Here is a 20,981-nt window from a genome sequence, read left to right as displayed (position 1 = left end):
CAGAACACACTCTAAATCTCAGGGCCAAAGATTTGTGAACAAAGTGAAGGTATTTCTCGGGTGCAGAGCTCCTCTACCTGGACAGAGGGATATAGGGGAAGGTGGGAAAAGCAATATGAATGCTTCCTATCTCAGCACTATGGGCCTCTCTCACTCCTCCTCCTGACCACGTGAAGCCCTCCCTAACTGCAGGAGGGCTGGACTAGATGACCTTTAGAGGTCCCTTCCAACCCAACACATTCTATTCTATTCTATGAACACAGCAGCCCACCAAGCAGCATAGCTCCAGCACCAGCTCCACAGCTTTCCTACCTACATCCCAGCAACCCGACCGTAGCCTTCAGCAAATCTCCTTCACTCTTAGCCCTGGCCCAGTCAACACTCAGGGAAATGCAGTTTCATTAACCCTTTCTCATAAGGACTGCATTCAAGTACACCATCCAGATAAGAATTAATATTGGTTCAGGTCCTATTGCCTCAGTTTCTCCTGCCACTCTTTTTTTTCCCCTTCTGCCTTCAGTAAGCTCTTTATATTCAAGCACAAACCTCAGGCCAATTTTTTATTTCAAAGCTGGATTACCGCCTTAACTCCCTCTCCCCATTTTTCTACCACTTATCTCAATGCTCTCTGACTGTGAGGATGTAACACAGCAACAAAGGACCAGGAAAAAGACAAGGGATTAAAGTATAAATGGATCTAAATACTTAATAGCTGGAAGGAAGAAAAGTGTGACCTACATTAATCAGAGGCAAAATAATGACAATAGGCTTCAGCTGGTTGTGTACCTTATTTTTTATTTATTTATTTTTAAGACACCAGGTCTTGCATGAAAAGGTTTTGTTCAAATGTGGACTCAGACATGATTTGGAAGTTTTCTACACTTTGGAAACAATCAGACAGCATCAGAGGGAAAAAAATAGAATTCATCTTTGTGAGGACTGGCACTCCAGACAAGAGACAGTCAAGAGTTGCAGATTGAACCCTCCTGTGTGTAAATTACTGAGATTTCTGTTTAATTTCACCATGAGGATCTTTGTTGCCAGTTCTTGAAACTCATCCACATGCCTTTCAAACTGCAGCTTAAAGCTCCAGGCCCTGGAGTCAAGAGATGATATGAGAGTCTCAGCTTCCATCACCAATAAAATTGAGGCCTGACACTTGTGATCATGAAGATAATGTTGAACGTCAACAAGGTTCAGATACCTGGGGGAAAAAACCAACCCTCTTCTATCTCTTTCTGACTTGTGATTTTTAAAGGCAAACTCATAAGGATGGTGTACCAACTTGTCTTCTGAATTGCTGGAGTGAGCAGTGCAGCAGACATGAGGCTGCTGTAAGTATGCAGGTCCCTCATGGCTGTTGGCTGCATTCTTGATTTTTCACTCCAGCTGCTATTGGGAGAAAAGAGAGAAGATGCAAATGGCCACTACAAACAGCTAGGCATTTGCCATCCGCTGCCTTGTGGGAAGTCTGGGGAGAAGACTTTCTCTGCTGAGACTTCTTGACCTGCCCAAAACAGGATGTATCTTTCGGGCCCTCGACCCGAAGCAATGAACAGGTGTCCGTGATGCACTCATAGCTTTAACCTATACCTTATCTGCTACCCGCCTTTGAAACACTACAGCTTGACTTGTTAACTGCACTCTTGTCTCAGCAGCCTCTCGAGCTCTGAGCTGGATTGGGTTTCCTTTAACAAATCAGCCTCCTAGACCCCATTTTAACATTAATTGATTGGAGATGCTTTTAACTGTTCCTTCTGGGTGTATTAATTTTTTACAGATTGAATTTGGTTTGATGAGGCAGGAAATCTGAAACTATTCCTGGCATCTCCTGCGTACTCAGAATAACCGCTCTAATGCATTCAGAGAAGCACACGGCAGCAGGGTGGTAACAGAGCATGGCTGGGGAGGGGGGAGGCAGAAGAAGGGCGATAGGGAGAGCCTAGGTAGTCACCTATCCATTTCCAAAAGACATCAGTAAGTGATTGCTTACCCGTGTCATCTTTTATATTAAACATTTTTCCCAGCAATGCAGGTATTTCGATCAGGCTGGGGCTGCTGACATTAACAGATATTAAATACACTCAGGAGAAATATGATCAAATGTTGAAGTGTCTAGTAAACGTGCTGTTAGCCGCCCTCCCAGGGAGGCTTAGTGCAAGCTATTGTGTTTTGCTGAGCGAGAGAAAGGCTGGAATATTAGACAAGGAATCCAAAGGCAATTTTATCAGCAGTGTTATGCAGCTCTGGAACACATTGCTAAAGGATTGGAAGCTTTTCTATTACAGCCATCAAATTACTTGCTATTCTTAAACATTGAAATGCCATTTTGCATTTTAAACTCTCCAAGTTGGCACCTGTAAAGGATTGCTATGCTCAGCAACAGCACCTCCTTATTCTGACACTGGGGCAAGGCTCTGGGCAGCACCGGGCTTTGATGCCCTATTAGACCAGGCAAAGGTTTCATCCTTCCTGTTCACCCAGACAGGAGTGGGAGATACACTTGGCCAAGCTCCCCTCTCACGTAACCCCATTCAGCTCAGCACATTTAACCCATAGATGAGGTTGACTGATTCCATTCCTAGCGAGATGCCCTGGATCATCAAATAGGCCTTATCCATCTCAGGGAGCGTTCATTCCTTCCTCCAATAAGATTTGCTCTCTTTTTACTTCCAGAGATGTAGTACCAGCAAACCCCATCATTACAGCTCAACTGCTCTGCTCCTGGAGCAGAGGAAATAACAGATGCGAAGACAATTGGCAGAGGAGGAAGGGCGTTGGCCACACTGGAAGTTATGTGAAAGAACATCAGGAAAAAAGACTGGGAGAAAATCCTCCCTGAAATTATATCTTTGCACTGTGGTTATTCCTCCTCCATTTTTCAGCTTTTGGCTTCATGAGAAGGAATCTGGGGCTTCTCCTTCCTTTTGGCGCATCAGGGATACCGTGTCTAAGCCTGTGAGGTGTCCTGATTTGAGGTTTGAGCCACGACATCGGGCTAGGCAATGTAAACACTCTGTCCCAGGGGTTTCCTTGTCCTTAAAACAACATCCTAATCCTGCAGGACTCTTCCACAGGGTCATAAAAAAGAAACCAACCAAAAGCAAAAGGTCCCTTTCTTTGGTAAAAGGTCAGGTTCCCCTAGAGAAAAATGGTTGTAGAGTACAGAAGATATCCCATTTATTAATAATAAATAAATTACATAGTTTAGTGACACACATAGTATTTTTTTTCATCCTAGAAAGAATCCTCATTCCTTTTAAACTCCCCAAAATATCCATATAATCCAAATACAGCCATGTCTGGCCTAGATACAGCACCTCAAAATACTCCTCTCCAACCAAAAGGTCTTTCTATTCAATTCAGCCAAACAGACGGGCGAGTGTTTTTTTATTAAAGAAATTAAATGTCTGTAATGTGGTGTACATTAAATGATGTGGTGTACATCCACACCTTACCTTAGGTGATCAGTCTGAGGAGCAGGCTGAAGCCTAGGACGCTCCTGAGACCCAGTGCTACATATGCACAGCACCCTTGTAGGTGATTTGAATTCAGCCTGAACTCATGCTGCAAACAAATGCTGCTGCCTTTCCAACAGGCAACGTTAGCGCCCTGCTAGGAAGGACTTGTACCCTCTCATCTGTCCAATCAAGTGTGTGATGCTGCTACAGGGCAAACAAGATACGTGAGGACAGCAGCGCCATACCTCACACACGGGGGTCTCCAGGTACACTTACCCTTTAGTACCTGCACAGTACCGGGCTCCCTTTCTCCCTCCTCCCTATAACCCAGGGCTGAACAGCCGGATTAGCCCAGAAGTACCCCGAGGCAGTGATTCAACGGGCTAGACAGTCAGCAGGGTTGGCTTCAGTCACGGCTTTGAGACCAGTTATTAATCAGTCATGATGGTCAAAAAGTAATTGGCCAGTGCACTGCAGAGGATTTTAACCCACCGTTGAAGGACTGGGTACCAACAAGTGCTGACTTCGGTGAACCAGTGGTCTCATTTCATAAAGCAAGCCCTAGGCCCTCCTGTTTGTCAGAGTAGCGTACTTATTTTAAATTCAAACCTGCTGTCTTTTTCTACTCTTCTTTTTCCATTGCTAAAAATGGTTTTATGACAGATCTTGATGGATATGAATTGTCTGCCATATGTTGTTTCCTTTCCTGACTGTTATCTCCATATGTCAAATGTACTTGGATCTGATGATCTCCATACAAACGATAACAAAACAAACAGACAAGGAGAGGCCAGACTACAGGGGAAACAGAATCCCAATCAGAGAACTGAAATACCAGCAGACAGCCTTTCTACTGGAGACTGTACCGTTTACATCCTGTCACTCAAAACCCGCGACGAGCTGCTTCTTCCAGGCACTCTCGCACGTTCGTTGCTCTCTGACTGCTAAGAAAGGATGTGTATGAGGGGGAATTCCCTGGAGACCCACCACCCTGGTTAGGATATACAGAGTCTGGAGAGAGACCTTGTCAGTAAGGGTTGTTTTGCCTCCAGCATAATCAGTGCCATGCTTTTTATATCTTGTTTTTTCCTGGTAAATTGGGTAATTTATCAGCACTGCCTCAAGTGAGTTCAACTTACCAGAGATTTGATCTCCTAAATCCCCTAGACATTTATGAAAATTGAATCCCATCTCTTTTACAGTCGTTACCTATCTCTTTCTTTTTCTCCTTACTCTATTCCCATTTTTCTCTGTATCTTCGAGGCTTCTGTTCTCCAAGAGATCCAACAGCAGGGAGTATTTAGAAAGCAGAGGATCGTACATATCTGACAATCCAAGGTAGTGTAAGGTGGGAATCCTGCCATGTTACCCTTAATTACTTTTTCTCTATTTGTCCCAGTTTTGTTTTCCCAAACGAGATATGGGAATTTCTGCTCATGCTTCAGGCTGCTCCCCCCTGCAACGAGCATCTGTGAATATGGGAGCACTTGGCCTGACCAAAGTCTCCTTTTCAAGACTGTTGCGAAGAGGTCAGGCTATTCCCAGAGAGGCTGCTGACACTGAGGACAGGGGAAGCTGAGATCCACAGCAGTCTCATCTCTGTGGTGGGAGCTTTCTTTGAAGCAATGCAGATCCAAAGTCAGGTTGTGAAGCCCCTGTGACCATATTGCATTGCTGAAAGGAATCATCTTTCCAATGATAGGTATATGTGCAGCCCTTTTCCCTTGTTCCTCGTGCCCAAACTTTCCACACGAGAGCAAGACGCAGTGCCTTTCATGCTGGCTAAATCCACAAGGAATGAAGTTCTTCCTTACGGGCCAAGGGCTAGATGATCTCTGAAGGTCCCTTCCAACCCCTACAATTCAGAGGTTCTGTGATTCTGTAAATCTGTGCCGTTCCAGAGAAAGAATCCACAGTAAGGTGAAAGTTAAAAAATACATTTTAGGTGTGATAGTTTCCGACTTCCTCAAATTCTGCTTCCCTGAATCCTTCTTTTCCTTCTTCCCCTCACATTTATTGCCCTGCTGAGCTGCTCAAGAAACAAAGCAAAGTGTTGGAATAGAGATCTTTGCAAGGTTAAAGAAGACACCTTTCACTTTAACAAATGACGGTCTCCATCTGTTTAGCATCCCTCTCATGTGTCTGTAACAGATACAGGCAGAATTGATTATCTCTACTTCAGGCCTACTAATTAAAGCCCTCCTCTGATATAATGGTACCACTAAAATTTCCACTTGGGTCATCTGTGTTTTTCTTTGGATCCTATCTTTTTTTTAGGACAGAGAAGATAGCATTTAAGGGGGTAATTTTTTAAGGGAGTCCAAACAGAGAAGAAATGAAAGGAGCTGATGAGTCAAAACAATCTACACAAAGGAGTTCTAAGATCTAGAATCAATCAGATTGGAAAGGATGTTAGGAGTCCATCGAATTCAAGTACAAGCTCAAAGATTCAAAAGTAGATCAGGTTGCTGAGGGGTTTGTCCAGAAGTTTTTAAAACCTCCAAGGATGGTGATGCCACAGCCTCCCTGGAGGCTTGTTCCAGTGCTTGACCGCTCAACTTGCAGGCGAATACAGCAACCTAATAAAGGGATTTCTGGCTGGTATCTGTCTTGAGCTATGCTTTCGAGGCCAAACATAGAAAGCAGGGCTGGGTGTGGCTAGTGTTTGCTTGAGGCTCAGCATCTACCCAAGAAAAGTCTATGGCCCACAAGAGGAGCTGGTGATTCGGTGTTTCAAGCCTTTGTTCAATTACAAAACACATCAAGGATGTGTATGCTCCTCGGGAAGCGTATGTACAGCCTGTACAGTCATTTGGTGAGCAGTGTTGGGAGAAAAAGATCTGTAACACAAATCATCTTGAAGAGCCACTGTTGCGAGCCCAGCACTTCTTGGAGCATCCCTCATCAGGGGACTGGCCACACTGCACTTCAAGAAGATTTAGGGAGTCATTTATCACCTATCATGCTACCAAACTTTTTATTAGTCTTACAGTGTCGCACACACTCACTTTGCTAGATAACATGGCTGCAGCAGATTTCCTACCACCTTCCCCATTCCCTTTTCAGGACCTTATCAAGTGGTCTAGGTCCACAATACACCCAAGGGGTCAGTCAGCTTGTGTGCAGAGGCAGAAATGAGCAGCAAAGAGCAATCCAGTTCAGAAGGACAACAGACCCGGTTATGCCAGCTTCAGTGACAAAGTCGATGTGTTAAAACTGTGGCCTGGGTGCTGAGCCACTGCTGGAAGAGATCTCACTGGAAAGAGTGCCGATGCTTGTAGAGCAGTCAGGCACAGGAAAGGGACTGAACCCTTCAAGAAACATCTCTTTCTGAAAGGCAGGTTACCACCTCCTAGTCTTGAGTGTAGTAAACAGAGGCCAGAGGTTCCCTGTAACTCAGAAGGTGAGTCCCTCGCTTCATAAACCTTGCTGCCATTTTGCTGGCCCTTCTCACTATGGTGGTCCCTTGGATCCTTCCCATGGAAGGAAGGGAGAGAGGCACAGGCTGCGGCAGACCCTTGAATGCACAGGGGAAGCTGAGATTTTTCTAAGAAGTTGCAATACATGTGTAGTTTATTTGTCAAATTAGTAACGCCTGAGATAACAAAAAGCTTGCTGCTTCTCTAATGAAATCAAATTCTAGCAGTTGGCTCAGGCCAATACTACAGCAGATTGGTAGGGTTGCCTCTGCTCTACATGATGGTTGTCACTAAATGTGTATTTAGAATATTTTGAAAGATGAACGTGGTTCATTCTTTTGAGTTAACAGAAACAATGAGTTGATCCAGACAGAGTGAATAGACATTACAACATGCTTTTACACACTGCAGTTTTTCTCTGTTCAAGCAATTCTAGCATCAACCAAGCCTAAGATTTCAGTATATAGCAGTAAAGCTCACACTTGTTAAAATTCAAATCTTCTAGGTCACTTGCTCATTAGCCACAAAAGTGCTCTACTTGGAAGTGCAACATAAGTAAATAAAGGATAATGTATGTAATTCAATTTCAATTCAAGAAAAATAATGAACCTGGAGAGTTTTCCTTAAAGTCATTGACCTTTCCAGGACTCTGGTCTTCTGATCATGGTTTAACAACTGCTGTTAAAGAAACAAGCAGTTTAGCAAGAGGCACTGGGATATGGAAAGGGTTGAGGACCAGGAAAGGATCAGTTTGGGTGGACTATGACCCCTGCAGCACTAGCACTGAAAGAAAGCAACAATTTCAGACCCTCCTCCACCACAGCTCCAGTTACCAGAAGTCTTTCTGTATTTAAGTAGTAAATAACTCCTAGTTTTGTCTCTTGTACATCTCTGACCATTAAGTACCAGTGTTATTGCCCTTGGGGAGCACTTAATGTCTCCATCTATTTTAATTTCATATCATTTTACACTAGCTCTTTAGAAATGCAATTGCATGCATTGCTTTGTTTCAGTCAATACCACCTAGGCAGCTTGAAGTCGGTACACAAACTCCTTAAAGATAATAATGCCCTGAGATGAAAAGAAAATATTTGACTGCTTCATACACTTGAATAGGAAGGAATTGAAAGGACCACGACCAACATCAGGCAAGCTCACCATTTAATTTTATATTTTAAGACTCTGATTATATTTTATTGTCAAACTCTTGCCGTTCAATTCAGTACAGTTTTTACCAACATGCAGAGCACTTCAAAGCTGCCGCTGCTATTGTTTCTATTTAGATGGTGCCCTTTAATCAACGTAAGTTCTAGCATTACAGACAGCACATATGTAGAACTCACAGAAAGCCTTGCCAAATCAGAGCTCATGAACCTTCACAAGCTCTAAAAAACGGGCCTATCTGTGACTAGAAAATAATGGAAATCATAAAGCTTCCCTAATTAGTGCATTCAGTTTTGGTGCCATCTAAAGACTGAAGCACGTAAGTCTCCATGTTTAAAATTAATTCTACGAAACAGAGAGGAATCACAGTAATGCACAAGCAGAGCCAGAAAAGGTGAGAGAGGAGGAACTGGAACAGCAAAATGATGGTGGCACTAATGACTACGGCTAATGACAAGACGTTGCAAGAGCTAAATCACGTAGTGTGTGTGTGTGTGAGTGCGTGGGGCTAGAATCAAGAGGGTGAACTGCGAAACCTCAGTGGAGTCGAGCAAATTATTTAATATAAATAACTTCTTAGATGGAGTTTATCTTTTAGTCTATTTACTCTTTACAAAGCGGCTGTTCACTGATTTGAGATTTTTTCTGAAATTAATTCATTGTTTGAAATTGTATCTGGAAATCTGTTAATAAGTTCAAATTACCTACAGTTCATTCACAAGCTGTTTGTTGCAAAAATTTATTCCCTGAAATTGTGCTAGTTTTTTCTAGATTTCTAGATGAGTTAATATGCTTCTCTAACCCTAACTGCTGTTGCTCATTAATTGCTAACACTGGTTCTCAAAGGCAGATTCTACTACAAATTCAAAATTCACTCTCTGAAAAAAAATTTACACACCAGCTAAAATTCCCAGTAAGCTATAAGCAAGGAAATTCTCCCTGTTTATGAAATTTCTGCTTGCATGTTTTCTACTGGGAACTCTGGCTTCCAGCTCTCCTCAGGAGAACGTGGCGGGGATAACGACAACAAAGTCCCATAACAAGGGAGGGCTCACAAATGTCACAGCAAAGGAGCCGAGAAATCAAAATGAAGGATACACTTGTGGGCAGAGACATTTCAGACAGATGTTTTGGATAATTTTGCTCCAGTGTTAATGACTGGAGGTATCTTGAGTTTAGATGGTACATATCTCTTGTACAAGACCCAGATGGTCAGATCCCATCCTGCTAATGCAGTAAATCTCCAAGTGCCACAATATTTGGGATAACGACAACAATGCAGATAGATACCCCAGCAAGTGGCCGCAGCTCTGCTGATGTTGAATTTTGTTAAGTGACATCTAAGGAGGACAAAATAACTTCCCATGCGTATTTGAAGATTGTGTATAGCAGAGTTGAAAAAGGCCAGTGTAAATGGTACCTAAAAATAACAACATGTCTGTGTTGTGCTAAGCCGAGGAAGTCGGTGAATGCAGCTGTGACACATCATATGTTTTAACTACATTACAGGTGAGTTCCCTGATTCAGCTGCTTAGATGGGCTGTAAAAACAAAGTACTAAAACCCTGCAGAGGATATCTAACGCGAGGTATCATGAAAAAAAGAGCTTGTAATAATGGGATCTGCCAAGCCAAAGGACAGAATCACAAGAGAGGGGGTAGAAACCACATTTTTGAGACACAGGCATTCAGTTTGATAGCTGCTGTGCACAACGGCAGCTAGAGGGATGCTGAGTTGGTCTTTTCCACAGATAGCTATGATTTTCTAGCAGCCTGTGCTAGAAAAAACAGAAATGTCTGTTTTCCTGAGGGTAAAACAATCTACCATTTCAAATTCCCTTTCTATGGCAACATTTATGACTCCCAGAGAATGGAGTGGCATGTTTCCCACTCCTCTTAGTGCCCCTTCCTCAGACAGCCCTTCCCATTCTCAGCACCTCTTGTCCACGACAAACCTACATCCATGGCTACTGCTCTAGGTTATGGCATCAGCTTGGACTCCAAAACCTGTGGAGGCAGGACTGACAACAGGCAAAAATTTAAATTAATTGAGATTTCCCTCCTCATTTGGAAACAACTCAGGGAAAACATAAACCTTGTCATATCTGAAGGACGGCTTAATACTACACTCCTAAATGAGACATGGCTGAGTCTTAATCCCGCTGAGTGAAACTCGACTGGTTTGTATTAATAGTTTATTATTATCTCTGATAGTTCTTCTACTCCAAATCCTTCGTGCATCATTTACATGGGATTTTAAAACAGCAAAGCAAAATCCATTTGGAGAGACATTTTCCCGTTTTAATAACATTTTCACACACATCAGCTAAGTCAGTGACTGTTACAAGCTCGGTCTCCCTTTTCTGCAGTGATCAAAATTAAATGCCAGCTGATCTCCAGGGAGGCTACAGACTGAGCCAAGCACGGCAAGCTCCTGTGGTAGATACTGATGCTCTCAGTGAATCCCATCACTGCTTATTCATGTGTTTAGCAGTAATTCAACACCACGTTTTTACACAAATCACAGGATCGCAGCCCAGCAATTTTTGCTGAGGGAGTTTCTCTATACCCTGAGATTGATCTTCAAGCCACCGCCCTCCAGCCTCTCCGTTTCTCAGTGCCAAGTTAGAACCTGTCTCCACACTAGATTGGGTGAAGAAGTGGCCCTGAAGTTAATACAGGAGCTTAGAGGTAGACATGGGGGCTCTTTCAGCTCAGGAACCTAAGAAGCAGGTGTCGAATTCAGGCTTTGCTGTTGTGTGGACAAACTCGATTATAAAGCATTGGATTTTCAAGAAGGAGAAGAATATAACTCCTTTTATTTCTCCTTCCCACAGAACAGGTCTCGGTCTGTCTCTGCTGTGAGGAGCCGAAAGGTAAACCAGAAACACCAGTGTGCAGCCTCCCGAATAGTCACATCCAGCACTGCCTGGTGTAATCACAGCTGGCAAGGGTGCGTCCAAAAAAAAAAGCACTGGGAATGCTTAGCACCAGCCATGTCTTTTTACAGGTAAGGTCCTCCTTCCTAAATGCTGTGATCACATAGAACACACTCATTTTCCGAAGGAAAATAAGCCACAACACCAAACAATTCAAGAACCTGTGCCATCAAGACCTCCAGATTTGGACTGGCAGACAGTATATACACATCCTTCTGAGGACACCAGAGGGAGATAACCTCACTTGCAGAAGTAGGAAATACACTCACTTCAGGGGTTCTTCCTCAACTACTACTTCCTCTGCTCCCCCAAGAATATGTCTCTTCTTAGTAACCTGAGCCCCAGCCCCTGCGCTGCTATAGCAAAGAGCGCTGGTTTTGAAGGCAATCCTTAAGGGAGGGCACACTGCTGTCAGCACTGCAGGACTACAAACCATTTGGGAAAAAAAGAACAAACATAAATATGCAGGACCACTGTATAATAAAAAAAAAAAACTTTCATTCCATTTGAGGTGTGAAACGGATCAAAGGTAGCGGGTGTTTTAATTGTGTGTGCATACAGAATCCTTTGCCATCCATTCTCTGCTGCAGCTACAGCTGATCATAGGACACCTAAAAATTATTGAGGGTACAAACTGGCAATGTTATAATTCCTAGATGGGCTCAGATGTTGAAAAGTTAAATTTTATTTGCAGGCTGAAGGTGAACAAGGCCATGGGAAGCATTGTTTTATACCTAGAACCTTTCTAAATTTATGCTGGTTTTGTAGGGTGAGGATTGTGCTCAGTCTCAGTGATCCTGTTTTCAGACAAGAGGCAGAAGAACTAAGGAAATGTGCTACCGTGTTTTAGCATTTGCTAGTAACATTCTGTGATTGGGACTATTGTAGCATCTGAGCTGGTCTTGCTTTGCACCTTGCACAGGCATTCATGCCTGAACAAAGAATGTACAAAATGCTACTCTTTGGATTTGGCAGCATGTTATAAGCGTTTGGCACAAGCATACATTTCACTGTAAAGTGCAAGGCAACAAAGAATCCAAGCCCATTCACTTCACAAAGAAACGAGAAAAAAAAAAAAAAGAGAAGAGTATTTTGCACTTACCTAATGACAAAATTTGCCAGGTCTGAAGAGGCCTGGCCTTTTTTTAAATGTTCCTATCAGCCTTGCTTTTAAAACAGGAAGAATGGTAGCTGAAGGCAACTAACAGCTTACAGGGTCAATCTCAGCGTTAGGATTTGAATGAAGAGATGAAAGAGGTCTAAAGGGAATGAAATCCCTGGACACAGAACTATGATCCTTTTGGGAATCGTTCCCATGGGGCCACTTAGCAACAGGCCACCATCCAAGCACAACACCCCTGAGAGCAGAAGAAAAACTTTCTTCTTTATATTTTGCTCTCTCTGTTGAAAATACTGTTTTCAGCTTATTCCCTGGGGAGTCAGTGCCTCATCAGGAAGAAATAAAGCTGGCCAGTCTGAGAATGATTGTGCCTCATGCTCTGCAAAGGCACACATTTCTCTTATCCCCAGGAAGAAAATTGCCTCATTTTATATTCAGAATCAAATGTACTGAAATTATAAGCAGTGGAATAATTACGTTCAACATGACACGCTAGATCTGACCTTAATAAGAAAGCCTGGTGGCCTTAACTGTTATGGGACCGGCTCCTTCCATTTGTAGACTTGGGGATCGTTTCCTCACTCTCCCTCCAGTAAAAATAAGTTATGTGCTTCTTGCATCCACGTCCATGTGCTCTGTATGACCCTAGGGGCTAAAGCAATAACTCATTCAGTTCGGCTGCATCTGAGTGCTGACTTGGCCAGTGCCACTAACACAGAAACAAAGAAAGTAAACATGTAGGGAGAGGAATAGACACAGCCATGGAGTCATTTTTAACCTTTAATTGTTTGATATTGAATTTTAGCAATTCTAGAAGAAACTGTGGCTCCTCTAACACAACGAGTTTGCCCTGAGCGTTGATGGCTCCAATGCAGCAAGGACATACCACTTTGACAAAGGTATTTGGTGTCAAAATCTGTCACGCGCCAGAATCTGCCAGCTTCTTCACTTCTGACCTCCAGGTCACATTGGTATTCCAGCGCCACCCCCGCACATCTCTGCCAGTGCTGTTCAGTCGTGACCTACACCCCCAACTAATATAGCACCGAGCATCCCATGCGATGTAGAGGATGCGATGTGTTTTTCCGATGGGATAAGTATAACACAAAACCATCACACAAGTTGGAATCGTTTGGCTTTGCTCTGAAACCCCCCTGCACTTAGAGGACGGAAAGCTGCAGGACGGGAGGGAGGGGGAGGAACAGATCTGTCCAGGACATATCCTTGGGAGCCTGCAGATGTGGTTTTTAATCCCACTTTTCCTTGGGGATCAGTTAATCAAAAGCATGCAAGAGATGAAAAACAACATCCCACCTTTCTGCTGAGTAACAGCAGCAGCTGGAGATAAACGTGTGGGTACAACTGAGATCTAACGACTGTGCGCAAATTCGACTCTCCAGAGAGGTGCAAACATGAAAGTTTCATTGAGAGTTTGCCCCCCTGGCAGAGGAAGTGTTAAGGTTTCTGCAACTAAATATCAAAAACCAGGTTATTACAGTGTTTTCTTCCAGAATTTATGCAACCATTGCTTATTACCTGTTCAGCTTTCTATATAATCACAGATTTCTTCAAACCAAAGGCATGCGACACGCCTTAGACCTCCTGGATTGCTATTCCTTAGGTGCAAAAGAGGCACTCTCGTATTTCCTTCACAGGGACGCTGGAAGGGTAACACCGTAAATGTTTGGAAGGTGCTCAGAGGCTGTGGGTGTAGATGTCGTACACTACGAGGCAAAAAGAACTGACTTGAGTCTTTGTCGAGAAATTGCATGTGTAGGGATGCAGGAGACTTGGAGAAAGGATATCTGCATTATTTTCCCAAGTCTATCCTTGATCTTCTACGTTACTCTGGAAAAAACTCTTTTCTTCTCAGTACATCCACTTCTGCAGCCATAGTATGGGAATACTACTACTGACCTTACAAATCAGGAGATCAGGAAAGCTGAATTCACTCACATGCAGAATGCTTCACGATTTGCATCACAGATTGTGGATAAGAATTAACAGTGTCGTCATCCTGGTGCAACCCCAGTGCTGCTGATTCCGAGTCTCTCATTCCCAGCGCTAAAGCAAGGAAAGTAAAAGACATTCTTGCTTTAACCAGCCTTGAGCAAACTTTGCCTGGGCTTTCTGATACACATCTTGGAAAATGATGACATGGCATGTTGCAGCCCATGTGTCAAGGACAAGCACACAACATGCCTCTGCAGCGCTGACAAGCCATTGTGCCTCTTGCATGAAGCCCCATCCCTGTTCATTGAGCCCTGCAAAACAAACCATAAGTGAAAACAAAAGGCTGCAAGAGAACCCAAAAACTCTGTCGTACCTTTGTCCTCCAGAGCTTCCCTGGCTCACCTGGCAGAAGTCCCTCAGTGCCTACGATCTTGCCTCGGAGAGCCTGGCAGGACAGCAGACACCTCATGGCAGTTTGTCACTCAGAGTTGCAGGGCAGGGACTCGTGTTCCCTCCCCTGTAGAAAGCCTCTGGCAGGAATTTTCCAAGCTTTAGTGTATCCTTTGTCTCTGAGGAAGATCCATAATCTGAAGTCGGAGAGGGTCTCCTACTTGGGAGGAACTGGTCAGTGCCCTGCTGCTTCCCAGTGACAGGGGTTTTGCTCCTTGTCTTATTTTGCATGGCCTCAGCGTTTATGTTCTGTAGCCTTCTATACACGCTGCTCTTTGCAGTGCCACCATGGAAATGTCTGTATAAATGTGAATTTCAATGGCCATTATACTCCCAGCAGCAGCAATCTGCGTTCAGTACCTCAGAGCCTGTTAATCTGTAGTAGTCATAAGGCTACTTATCTCCTGCTCTTTTCAAATACCTCGGCAGTGGATACAAAAGGGAAATGGCAGGAGCTATTCTTCTCCGGAGCCTGAGAGGTTTTTCTCTCTTTTTCTTTCTTTTTTTTTTATTTTATTTTATTTTATGCTGTACTGTTGCTACATTACCAAATGTCACATTCGAAATGGATGGCAAAGTTTTCAAGAGAGATAAGAGATGACAATCTCCCAAGTTTCTGCTAGTGTAAGACTCTTGGCCCAGGAAAGCAGCCGGTTGCAGGGTGACGTTGTAAGGGCCCAGAGTGCTTAGCCGTCTGTTAGCTAATTAAAGCGCTGTGATCTGAAAGCTTTGAAAGATTTAGTTCAGATCTTCCTTAGGGTCATTTTTAGCTCTACTACCTATTTGCTGATGAATCCTCAGCTCCAGCCGACAGGTGTTGAGCTACAAAAGGAGGTTTGGAAAGAGGTGCTTGTATGTCATGGGCATAGGCATTCTTAAAAGACAGAGAGAGATGTGGCCCCAGAGAGACTTTGCATGAGGATAATGGGAGCTAAAAATGTGGAAAGGAAATAAATTATGAAAGAAAATTATCATCTGGATTGGATTTGGGCTGCTGCCTCTAGGGCTTTTACGCTGAAAAATTTGGGATGCTGATACACTTAACCTCTACCGCTGCTGACTTCCAAAGTTGAAGCCATTTCAACAGCAAAAACCGGACAAGAGCTCTCCCTGAGAGCCAGCCCTCATCCCTTTTTATCTCTGCAGGTGGAGTGCTGCTGAGCAACAGAGAACATTGCTCAGCCCTGGGAGATCTCACAGCGTAGCCAAGTGCGACTAAATTAAGGCCACGGAAAGAGCATTAAGGCACATGCTCCATGATTCACCAGCTAGGTAAGTTGGACACACTATGTTTCACGAGGAACTGAAGAAAATTCTCTTCTGTGGGATGAAGTGTCCCAAATGAGAGCAAAGGTCTGCCAGATGCTAGCTGGGGAAATCCATCTGTGGGGCCGGTTTACAAAACCAAAGGGAGGTGCTGGATTTACCTGTCCAAGCAATCCTAAGCAGGGCTGGGTCCTGCAAAAGGAGAACGATTGTGCCAACTAAGGCAGGACACAGAGTATTGCAGGTGTGAGGGAATGAAGAGGATGCTGAAGGTGCTTAGCAAAGAGCCTCAAAAGATGGGGGTGATCTGGTTCTTGTGAGGAGACGATAATAATACAACTTTATTTTCTACATAGAGCAATTAAGATACTTAACTGTTCTTTCAGTTCAATTTTAATAATTTGACAAGCAAGAGACCGTCAGTCAAGACACAAAAGGTCAAGAATGAAACCTTCATATTTATTGTTCATTGCTCAGTCTTTGCTCTGCTTTTCTGGCTTATTTATCACAAGGTGTAGGTGAAAACAGCTGGCTCGCTGAACTCAGTGGAAAAAGGTTCAGGAGCACATGCCAAGAACATCAGTACAAACAGGGACGTTTGCAACTTTCTGCTTGGAGCCGCAGGAATATATTTCAGTACTGGCAGATCGCCTTTAAACTTCTTCTGCTCCTCCCCCTTGGAAATAAACCCTTAGGTCTTTCTCCACCCACAGGTTTTTTTTAATTATCATGAAGGTAAATGGATATGCCGTCACCACCAGCTAAGGAGGTCAACCACCCGTATAGACGGGACTGGAAATCTCCTGGATGTAGAGGCTTGGAAGAGCTGATTTACTGAGGCAGGGAAAAGAAGGGGCCAAAGACAGTCAGTTTATAGTGCAACAGCAGGCAGCCTTCCTACACTGCCCGACGTGAACAAGACATTGCTCAAATGCTCCTGCTTTCTCTTGCTCTCGCACCTTTACACATCGCTGAAAAAAATTCTCACCTTGGAACTTTTGCTGGAAGGTTCAGCCTTAGAAATAAATCCTAGATTAGCAAAACGGGAAGCTTTTCAGACGCTGATTGCCAGAGGTGGGGAAGGTGAACCAGGCAAGGCATAAATACTCTGTTAGTGCGTGTACACTGAAGCATCCACCACAGCCACTCTCAGACAGGCTGCTGGGCTGAATGGACTTTTGATCCGATGCCGTGTGTGGCTGTTTCCTATGCTCCTCTTTATGGAAGTGGTCAATAAGTAAATTTATGTTTTAAGAGTTAATAGCTTGAAAGTTCATTCAAATTTGCCTTGCCAAGGCAGCTAATGATAAATTTAGCTTTTAAGCAGGAGAACAAGCTTGTAAATTTTTCCCAATTAGATGAAGCTCAAGGCATACTGTTGCTTCCAACTAATCCAGCCTGCAAATCTAAACAAGACCTCTGTCTTTCGTAAGCAGGGGTCCATATAGACCAATATATTCACAGAGCTTCACTGATCTTTATTTTGTTAAAACCATCCTTCCCTGCTGCCACTACTGCAACTCTACCAGCAGCAGTGGCAGGGCTAGGACAGAGACAGCAGTGCTGCCTCTGTCACATTATCACATCATTTGGGCCCTCACAAATCAATTTTAGGTGATACTGCAGTGTAAATGTCAGCAGCCAGGGCTGTGTGCTTGGGAAACCATCACGGTCTTTGCTCAGTCAGGCTGACATTTTACATTAGAGATAAGGAACAGGGGGACAGCACAGGATTTTCTCCTTTCCTGCTGCCCAGGGTCCAGGAAAATTCAGTAAAGGACAATGCTGGGCTCCTTGGAAGGTAGCTTTAATTCCTATTGAATTCTGCAGGCACAGCCATATATAACAATAATCAAGACAAGACAAAACAAAAGCAAAGAGTAAGGCCTAGCAACCTAAGATAAACCACGCTCCTTTTGCTATTGATCACCTCGACTCTGTGGTTTCATTCCTAGTCAAATCTGATCAACACACTGGAGAGAGAAACAACTCAAGGATTTCTGAGAAAATAGGCCAAACGCTGCATACCTGGGGGCGGGGGGAGAAAAAGAAAAGAAAAAAAATCTATCTGAAAAGCCATGGGCCAGGAGCAAAGGAATGAGGTTGAATCAAAATCTGGTTTCCCCCTCCCCCCCCTTTACCTCTCTTCCACTCCCCCACCAAGCTAACAAGCTTCTACCCATCATCTGCTTGTGGAAAGGCAAAGGTTTCAGGCACCCTCCTTTTTCTGTGCCAGGGTCATTGTAATTACATGAGCAACCACCAGTGTAGCAAAGGAGCCTTGTATTTTCTCCAGCGAGTCTGTTTATCCAACCTGGAAGGAAGGTACTTGCAGTGTCTTTCCTTGTGCATCCACACGCAGGGCCCACTGTGACTTGGCTGTGATTTGCTTTTCCTGTCTCGTGGGGATAGATATTTGGGAGGAAGAAAGTAAATGAGAGAGTACCCAATGTGCCTCAAAACACGATTTGGTTTGCCTTCTCAATTATTGCTGCCAGAAGCTAATGAGCATTTCTCCCCAGACTTTCTCTCACAAGGGCAGAAAACTCACTTGGTTTAACGAGATTTTCCACATGCCTGTTGGTGTGGGTACAGGCTACGCAAGCCAGAAATGAGGAATATTTTCTTGGTCTGAGGCAGCCGCACAAAAGCAAGAGAAGCATTTGTAGAAATCAGGAGATGCAATGAACGAGCTCAGATTTGCATTCAAACTTAACCTCAAATCCTCAAAGGCAGACAAATTTGAGGCGATCTTTCCAGCATGTTTCCTTGATGTCTGCTGGAAGTTCAAGTGCATCATTACAATTTTGTGGTGTGAGTGTGGGTGTGCATGTACCTGCTGATTATTTATGTGAACTCTGGCGTGTGTGTTTATGTGTATATTCGGGGCTTGCTCTAATGCCTTTGGCAATACCAGTAAACCCATTTTCCACTGTTTACCTAAGCAAAGTAATAATCCAGTTGTACTTACAGCACCTTGTAGCCAGGACACTTGGGGCACTGCAGAGCAACAATAGAAGCGTTTCAGAATACAATACAAACACGGTATTAAAATCATCTTATAATTCAAACAAAACATGCTGCGTTCCCAAGAGGCAGAGCAATGGAGATGTCAGAAAGGAATAAATATGTGGTTACGATGGTTTTGTTTCAAAGCACACTGTGAGAAAAGTGCGGTTTAGATGCATTTAGCAGGGAAGCGTTGGTGGGGTGAGTTCCTAGCCCTGGATCCCTCTCTGACAAAGACTCGCTGTAAAAAGCTGAGCCATGTCTGGCGCTGACACACAGTCAAATTGAGCTTGGAGGAAGGAAGTCTGGGGTATTGCAAGGATCGGCACCATAAAGAGCTTTCAACCAGCAGCATCAGCATGTGACAGTCGCTCTGCCCCAGAGGAGGCAGCCGTCGTGCTGAACGCAGGGCATGTGAATTCAGTTGGTGCTGTCTTCACCTGCTAGTGAGGATTGAGGGGGCGACCCACTCGCTGATGTGGGAACCACGTGAAGGGAGGTGGAATGACACCTGTGACCCCAAAGGCGAGTGTTGCTCCACAAAACAGCAAAACCTGTGTTTTGTACCTGTGGCCCATCCCAGGTACAAAATAGACACCCCCTGCTCTCCTCTTTTTTTACACTTGGCCCTTACCTTCCCATAGATTTATCCAGAGAAACACAGGTCAGCCCACCGGCAATGCAGGCTCCCCGGCTTGCCTGCTCAGCCACCGAGGGGTCCCCAGCGAATGCTGTCGGAGCCGTTGTTATTCTTCCCATGCAATATCTCGGAGCGCAGCACAGAGATATAAAGCCAGCAGGAGCCTCGCAGACAAGAGCCTCGTGATTTGTTGAGAGCCTTCTCCAAGGCTAGCGCTACGTAAAGGGAGCTGCATCTGGCGATAAGCATTTAGCTCCAAGGCTTCTGAAAGCTAAATAAACCAATGTTTATTTGTTGCGCAGCAAGCAGAGCTCCAAGCTGGATGCTGCCCGGTGCCTTCCCCATGTAAATCGGGGACTTCCTGCTCAGATGCCAAATGTTAGAGCTGCCTTTGAGTGCCTGACATTGATTTCAATGGGATGCAATTGCTGGAGCCTTGGTTCTCACTGAACAAAATGAAAGACCTTAAGTAAAGTCGTGCCTGGTGGAGCCGAGTTTGGTGTAGCAAGAGGAAAGCTGAACACTGCCCTCTGCCTTTTCAGCTCTATGCAATAGGCATTCTTCATTCCCAAGCATCCAGGAAAAATGCCAGGAAGCTCTCAAGAAGGAGCTCGGGGTCAGGGCTGAGCCCTGCTGGTGGTGTGCATAGTGAACTAGACATACTGGTAGGAGGGAAGAATTCTGAAGAGGGAATAAGCAGTAGCCAGGAAAGCACCAGCACTGCACTGGAACAGAGCCGTTCAGTGGTGGCTTGCTTGTGGAGATACCAGGAGGCCATGGCTTGCTCTGGCTGTCCTGCAGGAGTCTCAGTGCCATCGCAGCAAAGGACCCCACAACAACTTCTTCCGGCTGTCTTGACAACTCTGCGTCAGAGTCCCGCAGCGTGTGAGACCTGATGTAGTGTGAAAATAAACCAAATACTTTAATATAATCCCACCGATATAAACACAATCACGAATTTCACGTGCCTATTCAATCATGAATGTGACATCCATATTTTCCCTCTAATTTAAAGAACATCAGATGATCTTGGTCCAAACTTTAATTTAATATAACCAGGTAGGGAAAGAGCCTTCAGTGTATAAACAAAATTACTTGTTTGCTTTATTAGACTAGCATAGAATACAAATTAGTTACCAATATTTGCACAGTGCTTAGACAATGACTGAGTGGTTGGGATCTTGGAGTATCCTCTCAAGAAAAGGAGATAAAAGACACTTTTCTACCATCTTTGCATTCCCTCCAGCAGCTGTCCCTGTGTGATGGGTAGGAAGTGGGTCTGGTTGGCAGGGGTCGTACTGGAATTTCTTCCACAGCCACTCTACCCCTTAATGTCTAATTCCTACATGAAAATGCAGTGTGCTGTCTATCTCAGGTGCAATGCCCAGAATCGGTACTCCCAATGAAGTCATCAGTGTCTGAGAGGATGAGAGCGTAAGGTAGTATCGAATCAAGAAGCAGAATAGCTTAAAATTTGTAGTATCAGAGTCATTACTGATCTTCTCCAGTCTGTGCCTTAGTTGGAGAAGTTCCTGTGGAAATAAAAACAGCATCCCTGCAAG

Source organism: Larus michahellis, chromosome 3, assembly GCF_964199755.1.
Source record: "Larus michahellis chromosome 3, bLarMic1.1, whole genome shotgun sequence".
Classification (NCBI taxonomy): Eukaryota; Metazoa; Chordata; class Aves; order Charadriiformes; family Laridae; genus Larus; species Larus michahellis.
The sequence above is the reverse complement of the archived record's forward strand: the minus strand, read 5'-3'. Positions refer to the sequence as shown.